We start from the raw sequence: 13,875 nt of genomic DNA on the forward strand, positions 1-13,875 counted from the left end.
GTCCTTGTGAGTCGTGAAGTTAACTCACATAACATAAAAAGATAGCGGCCAAAAAGCATGGCATGCTCAGGTGAGCGAAATACTGTAGAGGTGACAATGTTCGGTTCCGGGTGAAACCGAAAGAGGTGATTCGAAAAGTAGTACATTGTCAGCAAGTACAAGCGGATACGTTTGCAGCCCTATAGGAATATTTCAACCTACAATTCCCTGATTTGAATGTACATGCAGAAAAAATATATAGTTCTGACTAAATAAAACTAGGCCTTATACTTCAGGACAGGGTAATGTCTTCAAATTTAGAATAGCACGAAGTAAAATAAATTCTGTGAACTGCTGTAACAAGCTTCCAAACAGTTACATATTAGCAATCTGAGATCCCCAATTTCACTCGTAGAATGATCTTCACTGAATAGTGAACAGCCTCGCCACGGAAAATGAACATCATCACTGCAAGTAAATTGTAATGATCTCACCCGATTCGTGATACATTTAGTATCTGCTCATTATTAGGGGCATTTGCCAGACAAAGGCAGCCTTCCTCGGAACACCAGGACACGAACTGGAACTCAGCAAGTTCAGAACCAGTAACCGAACAAAACAGAACGGAATGGCTAAACCTAAAAAAAAAAAAGAAAAGCCCACATGAATAGCAGCCCGCGCACGAATTCTAAAATTGGTCACCATGACCAAGCACAGAGATTGCTAGGTTGCTACAGACCTTTTATCGATTGTCTAAAACTGGTTTGAATATATTCGCATAGGTATAGCAAATATAACCATGGCGACCCACGGGAAACAAGACGTAACGTGAGGAAAATGAAAGTGCTGAATTAGTATGCACTTATGCATAAGGAGTTATGAAGCGGATCGGAACGCACGACACCAACGTGTTTCAACTGTTCGCCTGGAAACGGCATTGTATGCAAGATAATGTGAACACTGGAAATATGGAGATGACGAAAGTGGACGCTTTTGAAAAGGGATGCTATCGAAGAGTTTTAAAGATTAAGTAGAAAGATAAGGCATACAGTGAAGAGGTACTAAAAAGAATAGGTTCTGAGATATTCAAACCAATCTTCGAGGTGAGGTCAGCTTCTTCTTGCTTCTGCTTGCTTCATGAAGCTGTGTGTTGAACATCAATAAGGAATTTTCATAGGCTGCCTACGTGGTCCCTTTGTTTGCAGAATTTCAATCATGCTGCTCACGCTTGGGAAGGAAGGAAGGAAATTTGCATTTAACGCCTCTGAGGCTCCAATGCTCGTGTTTTGTCCTAATGGCCAGTGTTTATCAACACCCCTTCGAGGTAAACTTCTGAAGCTAATGGCACCAAGTAGCTCCTCACAGAAGTGCTGTGAGATGGCGAGATGGCTCTCGACCTGTACATAAACCTGACCGCTGAAGATGCTTTAAAATAAACGAAACGTGTATGATGTTAACACGGCTTTTACAACAATCGCCAAAGACGGAATTAGCCTGTACAGAATGATCAGAAACACTCCGAAAAGCTTGTAAGGGTGTTTCATGGTAGATTATGCTGAGAAATAATTAAATGAAACAACAAATTTACTGTTACCTATCACTGTTTATTTATCCCCACGATGCGTTTCAAAGGTTTAAATCTCCATCATCAGGTGGATTTACATTTGTAGTTTAACGTTTGTGTGTGTGATGTGTTGCGATTTTTTTTGGAGGAACTTGTGGCACTGTCTAGTGGAGAAAACGAAACACTATTTCAGAACATAATTTTGGGTTTCTTTTGACAAAAATTAAACGTATATCTAACGGTAAACATAAAATAAGTAAAATAAAGTACCACCAGTGGTCACAGGTTCCTTTCGCTGTCGTAACCTGTGACCAATGGAGGTACTCTATTTTACTTATTTTGTGTTTACCGTTAGATATACGTTTAATTTTTATCAAGAAACCCAAAACCATGTTCTGAAATACTGTTTTGTTTTCGCCACTTGACAGTGCCAAAAGTTCCTCCAATAAAAAAATCGTAACGCAAAACACACAAAAATATCATAATAACTAATGTAAATCCACCTGATGATGGAGGTTTAAACCTTTGAAACTCATCGTGGGTATAGATAAACAGTGACTGGTAACAGTAATGTCAGCAACAGTCATGGTAAAAACCTAAAATGCTCGCATTTGATGAGAAATAACTGTTAAGAAAAAAGTTCCCTACGTTGCGTAGTTTACGATTTAACTGGGAATGAAGTTAACCATTCAGGTCGCTGCGCTCACAAATTCCAGCAGCCTGCCAGGAACAGTGCCGCCAAACGTATTCTTTGTCTGATTTCCCCAAACCGAAAAAAACGTAGCTTTTTCTCACATAGCTTAAACTTACCACATTTAAAACGTAATGAGCAGTTGAAATAGTGGTAAATCACTGACCCGCAGATGCCGCATTTTAGCGCTCACGAGAGCTTGAATTTACGCGCGCAACGACCTGTTTGCCTAGCATCAATGATAATTAAGTCGGAAACGGCGCAAGGAATCGAATTGTTTTCTTAACAGTTATTTCTCAGCAAAACCTACACTGCAACACCCTTTCAAGCTTTTCTGACTATTTCTCACCAGCCTGTAAAACTTGTAAAATGCTTAGCCTCTGCTTCAGATTCTGGCTGGCTGTTTAGGAGCTCTAAAAATCAGGAGACGGCCTGAAGTCCTCGTGAGAATAGAATGAGAGTCTTGGGCGCCGTGAGACGGCACTGGTGTTTCTTGGTGTGCTGAATGTATGAAGTCGGGTAACAGCCCTCGTGGAGTGCAGGAGGCACATTTTGAGCCGTCTGAGATGCAGGTGGTTTTGCGATCTGTGGTAAATAATGTTGATCTTTCTGTAAGAAAGAGTTTGCGAGGACGTTCCCGCGAGCGGGTGTTGGAGCTGTTTTGGTCATTTGCCTGTTTTCAAGGTAAGTGCTGCTGTTTGTGGGCGTACAAGCACCTTGCAGGAAGAGGGCACACACCGGGGCGTGGAGTTATTAGCTAGCTGGAGGCGGTGTTTTAACGGACGAGGCGGATTTGACGAGGTCTAATAGAAGATAATAAATTCTGTACTGCTGTTGGCTCCTGGTAGGTCAACCTTTGTTTAACCATTTTCCTGACGTTTCGCTAGCACGAGTGGCTGTCATTTCCAAACGTTCACTTTCTATTGCTGGTGGCAGGCGGAATTGAGACCACAGCAGGAGATTATGTACCTGTCACGCCAGCGTCTGAGGACTTTCTTTGGTCATTACCTGTGTCGTTGTCTTGTTACCTGCAACGGTCGTTCGCTGCAGTATGGCAATCACTTTACTTTTACCTTGAGGCTTTCTTAGAGGAACTACAACTGAGTCTTCGGCTTGCCCAGGTATTTATTTATTCCAATTTTATATTTACCTATCTCCTCTTGCCCTCTCTCTCTGTCCATATTTTCCTCCCCTCCTCTCCGTCCGTCTCCTTCTCCCACTTCTATCTGTCCATCTCCTCCTCTGCCCCTTCTCTCTCCACCTCTTCCTCCCCCTGTCACTGTCCGTGCCCTCTCTCTCTGCTCAGCCGTGCCCATCCACACGTATAGTCCGTGGAACGCTTTTCGATAATACTGACATAACATACCTGCCATGCAAAGCAGCTAAGATGTTAGGTGTTACCAACCCTTCTCGCCCCCACCTGTATGGGAGCTAGGTGGTTCTTATCCCCACACTATTTCTTCCCAGACAGTAAGTAGTATGTGTACCGAATTAGATAGTAATGAATCCGCTGCGCGGGGTATTCGCTCGGTTTAGGGCGTCTTGCCATGGATCGTGCGGTTCCCTCCATCGGAGGTTCGAGTCCTTCATCGGGCATGGGTCTGTGTGTTGCCCTTAGCGTAAGTTAGTTTAAGTTAGATTAAGCAGTGTGTAAGCCTAGGGACCGATGACCTCAGCAGTTTGGTCCCATAGTAACTTACCAACACCTCCCTCCCTTATCACTCCAGTGGTTTAGGAAGAAATGTGGAAAATACACACACAGACATAAGTACATCCATTTTTATAGATCTACGAGTATATGAGTGCTATTTTTGTGTTTTTCTGTAGCTTGCCTGAACAAGAAGGCATAGTAACTCTTCTTCACAGTGAGAACCTCTGAATTGGCTAAGTTTAGCATTTGTTCAATCTCACACGACGTATGCTCCACCACAGCCATGTTCTCCACATGTCCCAACTGACAATACCGCTCAAGTTTGTTACTCCTGATATTGATGGATCGTCTGATGATACTGATAGATCGTTCGATAATCCCAACACGTACTTTTCCACATATACACAGTATGCAGTATATTCCTGACACTGTGAGTGGAACCTTAACATTAACGGATCCTGGAGTCTCACGCTACAGCAAACGATCGTTGTAGGTATCAAGGGGAGAACCACAGCGGTAATGATCAGGGAAATGTCCTCAGACGTTGGCGCGACAGGTAGATGTAATCCCGGCCGCGAGCTCGACTCTAGTCCGTCGCCAGCAAAGGAGGGTGAACCTTTGATAATGTCAGCCTCTCTGGGGTGAAACGTCAGGAAATTCTTTAAACGAACGTCAGCCGAGTGTCACTAGATAGAAACCAACAAGCAATACGTCAACAAGCGGCCATGAAAGGCTCAACAATCTTGGACAGTAAATTCCGTTTGCTGTAGAGAAAATTTAAACTGTATTGTGTTTGAATGTCCTTCTGTTGTTTGAGGTCAGACGTCCTGTTTTGGTTATCGAGGGAGAGGCATTAGAGACGAGAAACCAGTTTTGTATAGTGTTTGGAGTGCTCATTTTCCAGGCCAGTGGTCGAATCTGAGAGCCTTCTGGAAGTTATTGGATTGCAACACTGGATTGATTACTGGTGTATGAGGAATAACAGCTTTAACTTTTGTCTTATGGGTCAAAGCGAGGTTGGTGTCCGTAATGTAGCGCGATAGTGTGTGTGCTATACACGTCGCTCAGCCAGCGTGATATTTAGTCTCAATTTTTCGTTAAAATCTTTTCTGGTAATGTTCACATGTAATTCATTGTGATCTAAGTGCCAAGTAAAACTGTAGTTTCAGCAGAGATTGTTTGTTCCCGTGGGACGTGAGCTGCCGCCAATCTGCCCACTATACACTAGCCGTGTCTAGCCAATACGGAGAGCAGTCACATGTTGATTGCTGGCCACCAGTGGCGACCGTGGTCTCCAAGCCACAAGCTCACTCTCTGACAGACACCTGCTCACAACTATTCAGCACGTGTTCCCTTCCTTTCTCCTTTGCGGACTTAAAATCCGCTACGACTATCTTATATTTGTAACGTGTCATCTCCCACCCCGCCAACCTGGCTGCGGCCTAGAAAACGAAACCGGGCACACCCGAACGTACTCAGAATGAAAATAAACTCCCTTTCGGTTCGTACAAATCTAAATTTTATGATTTAACGTCTCCTGAAGAAGTACATAATATTAAAATCGTGACCAGACTTAGTACGCACCTACAAGTGTAGTAATACGCAGAATTAACTCGGGTTCGCCAGTAAACGTTTCCTGTCCCATCTGCAGAGCACTAAGTAGCGTAATTTGTCTCGTGATCCACTCATCGCTGTGAACGCGTGTGCATTCTGGTCGCGACAGCGAGTGGTATTTCGTCCTATACAGCGGAAGCTTCGAGGCAGGAGCAGGAGGAGGAATATTTAGTGTCGTATTAAAATATGGTCATGATAGCGGACCACGAAGTAGACGAAGTTAAGGAACTCTGCTACCTAGGCAGCAAAGTAACCCATGGCGGACGGAGAAAGGAAGACATTAAAAGCAGATTAGCACTCGCAAAAAGTTCATTCCTGGTCAAGAGAAGTCAGCTAGTATCAAACATAGGTAATAATTTGACGAAAAAATTTCTGAGAATATACATTTGGAGCACAGTATTAAATGGTAGTGAGACATGAGCTTCAGCAGAAGGACATGTAATACTGGGGACGACCCCTTTACGGCCCAAGCGACACAAAAAGCCGTTTGGGACACCAAGTTGAGAGGTAGCGCCAAATGCGTCCAAGTGCAAAATATCTATTCGAGGTGTTTCCTGTACTAGTGAGAACTGGCAAGTATGAACACATACGATAACAGAAGCCGCTTACGAGAAGACTGCGAATATGTGGGGTAAAGAGGCACCACTGACTTTGTTATCAAACAGTGCCCTGCTTAGTATAAAAGTATTTTAAATGTATACTTTTCTAATGTGGCTCAAATTTCACACATGGCATACTTTAACAAGAAATACCAGGTGGTTATAATTAAAGTGCAGCTATTCACAGACGTCCAGTGTGGGCTGTAATTACGGTATGATAGCGAAACTTGGCAGACACTCTAACGCTTTTACCGCGGAACCGATTTATCCTGGAAAACAATTAGTTCAAAATTTGGTCGCCAGGTGCAACTCTGGCGCTGTCCAACGTCTCATCGACGTCTCCGGTTTCTCGCATTGTACAAATTGTGTAAGTGGCGTTGAATAGTAACATTAACATTATGATTTTCTTACTCGTTTGAGTTTTGGTGCCAACATTCCGTTCCTAATCCGTTACATACGGCACTATTTCCACACGTCTTCTTGCATTCACAGCGCCAGAGTTGCACCTGGTGCTCAAAATTAGAACTAATTTTATTCCAGGTTAAGTCGGTTCCGCATCAACGCATTAGAATATCTGCTGTGATACGACAATTACGGCCCACACTTTACCTCTGTGACTAGCTGCACTGTAATTATAACCACACAGCGCAGTACTGCTTAAGCACATTTCCTGTGGTGAATGAAGTTTTTCGAAACTCATGCCGATGAAGACTTAAGATATGTCAACACTTTTTGAAGGATGTCAGGGTGATATGAAAGTTTTAGGCATTGAAAGCGATATCTTGAAGTCAATAGGCTCAAATTCTAGTTTGTAAGATTGTGTCAAGTTGAAGGCTAGAAAAATTCAATATAATGTTTATCCAAATGAAAACTTGGCATCGGCAATAAGTAGGGTATATCGGACAAGTGTAGGCATTAAACATGTCTTTATTAACACAATATTTCTCTTTCGTACCACACGCAAAATTGTGTTTTCTTTTTGATCTGCATGCATAAAAAGCTTGACCACATTTATCAATTTTGAACTATTTTCGTGGGAAATTTTCTAAAATTTAACTACTTACAAGTGAGTTTGCCTCATGCGTAACACACAAATAGCTAAACGGTGTCTTACATTTAACCCGTCAACATAAAATTAGACGATATGTTTCGAATTTCTGTCTCACTTTTACCGATAGAAAGTGGAGTAGTTTGTAAATTATGGAACTAGAGTTTCCATTATTAAACTAAAAAAAACCAGAATTGTTAAATTTTCATTCTTTCCAGCCAGCTTAATAAATAACAAATTGTTATTGCACATAGTTTCGGTACTCAATAAAAACTTTTAATGATATTAGGGATTGCTTTAAATGGAAATGTATTGTTTTATCTCTTAATATTTAACACTGAAATAAGATTCTGACATTTATTTCTGTTAGCCAGAAATATCGATGCAGTATTTATTTTGAAAGAAAAATCAACCTCTTTACACGATCACTCGAATTACTTTTATTTTTAAAGGTCATACGAATAGTAAAAAGGAATTATCAGACAAAACGGCGGGAAATCTTCCAGACTAATAATCATGCGTTTGAAGAACCAGATAAATTTAAATTCCTGGGGGTGGTAGTAAGAAAAGAAATGTTGAGCAAAAAAAAAAAAAAAAAGAGGAGCGAGGATCAAAGCGGCCTTCAGACCTTCATATTTACTAACTATTATCCTAATGTTTTTAAGGAGGAACCAAAATACGGATATATAACAGTGTTACTATTTGGGATAGAGATACGGAAAAAGATAAAGGTTTTTGAAAATGAAATCCTGAGGAAGATATTTTGACCAGATTGTGAGGAAGGAGCATGGCGAGGAAGAAATAACAGGGAACTCAGGGAGAAATATAACGAACCAGATGATATCGCGGAAGCTAAGAAAAGGACACAGGTGGGCTGGCCACGTCAGCAGAAGAGACAAAGGATCAAGTTTGAGAGAAACGACAGGAGAAACCGGAAGACAGTTAGGCAGATCAACGATGTGATGGAGAGACCAGTTGGCTAAAGGTCTTCAGACACTTGGAGCAATGGACAGAATGCGGTGGAGAAGAATACCGGACGAGCTTCAAAACCGACTGCGGTTCGTGGGGTAAGGAAAGTAAAAGTATGTACCAAGAGCCCAAGGGAAAGCAGTTAATGTCTGGGGGAGAGGCTGGAGGAAAATGATATGTCACTTGTGCGCAGAGATCCTCTCAAACCGGTGTTGGCCATAGACAGTCAGAGCTCCGGCCTGTTGATGTACAATTTCTACGGCGCGGGTGGTGACTGTGGCTATCGCAGTGCGACTGAAGTTCACCGCAGACGCATTAACGAGCGGTTTCCACGAACCAACTGTGGTCTGCTACTGGTAATAGTACACGAGGATCATCAATTTTTCCATTCTGCTGCTGTAAAAATTTCTCTATGTAAATGAAGCAAAGATACATCACCTCCTGGAGTTATTTTTTCGGTCGTTCTCACTTTCCTTTAAAAAACTGAAAACCTCTCTTTGGGATTTGTGAGTCTTCTTCACCATGTAATAATTCTCACTCCATTTTTAGAAAACTAATTGCCACGTAATGTTGATTGCTTCATATCTTATAATTTCACATCACAGCTTGGTGATAACGTCGCTGTTTTCGTGATATTGTTCACAATTTTTGTAATATTTGGATATTTATTGACAAATCGTATAAAATTTGAAGGATTTGAGTTAAAGATGTGATCGCTGGTTACTTTACGTTTCGATTACTTTGGCTGATACAGTGCTGCATAGAAAATGCAGATAACATATCCAAATTGTTTTCAAAGGTGGAGTGAAAGCCTTTTCTTACTACACTATGGAAGAAATAGGAGTTGACGTATTTTATTTGAGGGCGCTAGGGCGCAGCCTGTTCGCTCCGCACAAAGTGAACTGTAGCCGAGTCGCGAGCAGTTTCTCAAAATGTGTAGCCACGATTTATTGTTGTGCTTACTGCTGGAAGAAAATAACAAAGTAAAAGATATTTTACAGCAACAGTTACACAATGGAAAATTTGAAATGTGTCCCATCCTTACAACAGTGTTTGCTGAATGTTTTTTTACGACACTTACAAAATCGTCGTATATTAAAGGACGACCAGAAGTTGAATTCTTCACGTTAAATATTGTCCAGTTTAACTGTGTCCTAGATGTGGCCAAAAAATATCTCTGGAAGAATTCATCAAATACATATTTGTATCCAATAAAACCGGAGGAAAAACTACCCATAGCACTAACGTAAGGAAAGGCGAAATAGTTCTTAGGCTGTTGTTGTTGTGGTCTTCAGTCCACAGACTGGTTTGATGCAGCTCTCCATGCTACTCTATCCTGTGCAAGCTTCCTCATCTCCCAGTACCTACTGCAACCTACATCCTTCTGAATCTGCTTAGCGTATTCATCTCTTGGTCTCCCTCTACGATTTTTACCCTCCACGCTGCCCTCCAATACTAAATTGGTGAGCCCTTGATGCCTCAGATCATGCCCTACCAAACGATCCTATCTTCTAGTCAAGTTGTGCCACAAATACCCCTTCTCCCCAATTCTGTTCAGTACCTCCTCATTAGTTACGTGATCTACCCATCTAATCTTCAGCATTCTTCTGTAGCACCACATTTCGAAAGCTTCTGTTATCTTCTTGTCTAAACTATTTATAGTCGAAGTTTCATACATGGCTACACTCCACACAAATACTTTCAGAAAAGCCTTCCTGACACTTAAATATATACTCGATGTTAACAAATTTCTCTTCTTCCTTGCCATTGCTAGTCTACATTTTATATCCTCTCTACTTCGACCATCACCAGTCATTTTGCTTCCCAAATAGCAAAACTGATTTATTACTTAAAGTGTCTCATTTCCGAATCTAATGCCCCCAGCATCACCTGATTTAATTTGACTACATTCTATTATCCTCATTTTGCTTTTGTTGATGTTCATTTTATATCCTCCTTTGAAGACACTGTCCATTCCGTTCATGTACTCTTCCAGGTCCTTTGCATCTCTGACAGAATTACAATGTCATCGGGAAACCTCAGAGTTTTTATTTGTTTAGGCTACAGTGGTTAATTTAACGTTTATTTTGATGTACAACAAAGAAAGCTATATACGATGAAGTGAAATTTGTTACCGCATCAGATGAGCACAATCAGTTATGTACAGCTGCTCGCTGGTTAGTAAAATTCAGTTTTGGTGATGATAACGATGTATCAGTATTAAATAGCTGGAAATGCTAAACAAGTTGACTGGATATTCTGAAGAAGTTCCTAATGATTTTCCAACTCTAAAATCATTTGTAATGACATTAATTTCTCGTCTATGATCAAGTCTGGTTTCAGTTTATTTTATCATGCTACACTTCTCAAAAATAAATCGCCATCGTGTACCTGCTTAAAGTTTTTAACAGTAAACTTGGATATCATTACCACATTGTCAGTAATTGGTTCGGCAACTGACTGTATTGCAAGCAACGGCTGGGGCTGGCCTGCTCTCTGAAGGGAGTAGCAGCAAGGCTGATTTGGCTCACCTGCACCAACGGTCCCAGACGCTGCTAAAGCCGTCGACACACTCACCATCCATTTGGACGTCAACGTTGACCGTGTCGATTTTCTGAAGTCATGGAGTGAAATGTGCAAGTTGGGGAATATTTCTGAAAGTGTAGAGCAATATCGAGCGTGACAGATATTGTGAACATGCGTTTCAACTAGAGAATTGTTATGGAAAAAGTCACCTCCGCCACCATGCACGTCATCTCTTTTCAGTACCAAGTCTGGAGATGCCATACTGGCTTCCAGTTGAACCCCGTATTTGGTGTATTTTGTATGATGACTTACGTCCTACGAATATACGCCGTTTCAGTGCACCAGCAAACTGATCTCTCGAAAAGACATCGTTTATTGGTACGATTTATAATGATAAAATGACAGGAAACGTCATATTGGTAGTTAAATAATTTCCGAATTCTGACTACCGCTTATGAAAGCATGCCGGTTCAAGGCAAAGGCACGCTAAAGATACATCAAAACATTTTTCTTGATGCTTTTTGTTGTACTTACATGACACTTAATAACGTATATGTGGGTAAAGCCTTCAGAAGAGAGAAACATACAAGACAAAGTCGTACATTACACTTAGTTTAAGAATTATGAAAGAATGTTGTATACGTGGAAGAGGCCTGGAGACACTGGATGGTTTCTGATAGATTATATAATGATAAGACAGAGATTTAGGAATCAGGTTTTAAATTGTAAGACATTTCCATGGGCAGATGTGGACTCTGACTAAAATATATTGGTTATGAACTGTGAAACGTCCCCTTAGAAAAATTTATACAAGACTGTGCTTAAACTGACACACAATATTTTTAGCGCAACGCAATCTGACTTTCAAAAATCCCTACAAAAGAATGGCCCTGACTAACATTAACCTATACCTTTCACAAATCACTTACCTCACCAAAAATCTTCGTTACTCGAACTACCGCAATACAGCGAGCGCCACTACTGCCAGCTAAATAAAAGATTCAAACTACTGAAGGCACTTACTACTGATAGGCATAGTTAGCAAATGAAAGATTTTAATAGAGAACAAACAATGTATTTACCTTAATAATCATATTATATATGCCATCCAGTCCTACAAATTTCAAAACTCCGCCATTTCTCTCCCCACATCCACCACTGCTGGCGGCTCACCTCCAACTGCGCAACGCTACGCGCTGTTCACGTCCAGCTGCCCAACACTACAATGGCAGACAACAATGCAAACTAGCCACAGACTGCATACAGCACAGCCAGTGATTTTCATACAAAGAGCGCTACGTGGCGGCGGCGTTACCAATATAAGAACCTAAACAGCCTACTTACAACTGTAGATTAAAACTGAAGAAACTGCAAAAAGGTAGTAATTTAAGGAGATGGGGCCTGGGGAAGCTGAAAGATGATGATGATGATTGGTTTGTGGGGCGCTCAACTACACGGTTATCAGCGCACTTACAAATTCCCAAACTTTGCTCAGTCCAAACTCGCCACTTTTATGAATGATGATGAAACGATGAGGACAACACAAACACCCAGTCATCTCGAGGCAGATGAAAATTCCTGACCCCGCCGGGAATCGAACTCGGGACCCCGAGCTCGGGAAGCGAGAACGCGACCGCAGTACCACGAAACTAAAAGAATCAGAGGTTGCAGAGAGTTTCAGAGACAGCATTAGGGAACGGTTGACAAGAATAGGTGAAAGAAATACAGTAGAAGAAGATTGGGTAGCTTTGACTAATGAAATAGTGAAGGCAGCAGAGTATCAAGTAGGTAAAAAAGGCGAGGGCTAGTAGAAATCCTTGGGTAACAGAAGAGATACTGAATTCAATTGATCAAAAGAGAAAATATAAAAATGCAGTAAATGAAGAAGAAGAAAAGGGATACAAACGTCTCAAAAATGAGATCGACAGGAAGTGCAAATTGGTTAAGCATGGATGGCAAGAGAACAAATGTAAGGATGTTGAGGCATATATCACTAGAAGTATGATAGATACTGGCTACAGGAAAATTAAAGAGACCTTTGGAGGAAAAGGAACCACCTGTATGAATATCAGGAGCTCAGGTGGAGAACCAGTCCCAAGAAAAGAAGGGAACGCAGGAAGGTGGAAGGAGTATATAGATGGTCTATACAATGGTAATGTTCTTGAGGGCAATATTGTGAAAATGGAAGAGGATGTAGATGAGGATGAAATGGGAGATATGATACTGCATGAAGAATATAACGGAGCACTAAAATACCTAAGTGAAACCAAGGTCCCGGGTTTAGACAATATTCCATTAGCACTGCTAATAGCCTTGGGAGAGTCAGCCATGACAAAAGTCTACCATCTGGTGAGCAAGATGTATGAGATAGGCGAAATACCCTCAGAATTCAAGAAGAATATAATAATTCCAAGGTTTATAATTTGTAAAAAACAGCTACCAGCCACATGTATGGTTTAAAATGGTTTATTATCTTCAGACCATGACCGGTTTCGGATTTTTCTTTACAAATCCATCTTCAGATGGCAGTTACAAGCATTCTAAGTTGGACCTAGTTTTGTTTTTGTTATTCGTTTGCTGCAGAGCTATGTAGTTCTGCCTGACGAAATATTCGTGCGTTTATGTTTTCGAGCACAAGCTGTAATACAATTTTCAATATGCACTATGTGAGTGCAATTCCAGTCAATGGACGTGACTTTCAACCTCATCATCTTAATTACACACGCAGCACACACGAATAACGTTATTCGTGTGTGCTGCGTATGTAAGGACTTGGAAGAGCAGTCTAACTGAGTGGACAGTGTCTTGAAAGGAGGATATAAGATGAACATCAACAAAATCAAAACGAGGATAATGGAATGTAGTCGAATTAAGTCGGGAGATGCTGAGGGAATTAGATTAGGAAATGAGACACTTAAAGTAGTAAAGGAGTTTTGCTATTTTGGGAGCAAAATAACTGATGATGGTCGAAGTAGAGAAGATATAAAATGTAGACTGGCAATGGCAAGGAAAGCATTTCTGAAGAAGAGAAATTTGTTAACAACGAGTATAGATTTAAGTGTCAGGAAGTCGTTTCTGGAAGTATTTGTATGGAGTGTAGCCACGTATGGAAGTGAAACATAGACGATAAATAGTTTGGACAAGAAGAGAATAGAAGCTTTCGAAATGTGGTGCTACAGAAGAATGCTGAAGATTAAATGGGTAGATCACATAACTAATGATGAAGTGTTGAAT

Source organism: Schistocerca cancellata, chromosome 6 (genome assembly GCF_023864275.1).
Source record: "Schistocerca cancellata isolate TAMUIC-IGC-003103 chromosome 6, iqSchCanc2.1, whole genome shotgun sequence".
NCBI classification, from domain to species: Eukaryota; Metazoa; Arthropoda; class Insecta; order Orthoptera; family Acrididae; genus Schistocerca; species Schistocerca cancellata.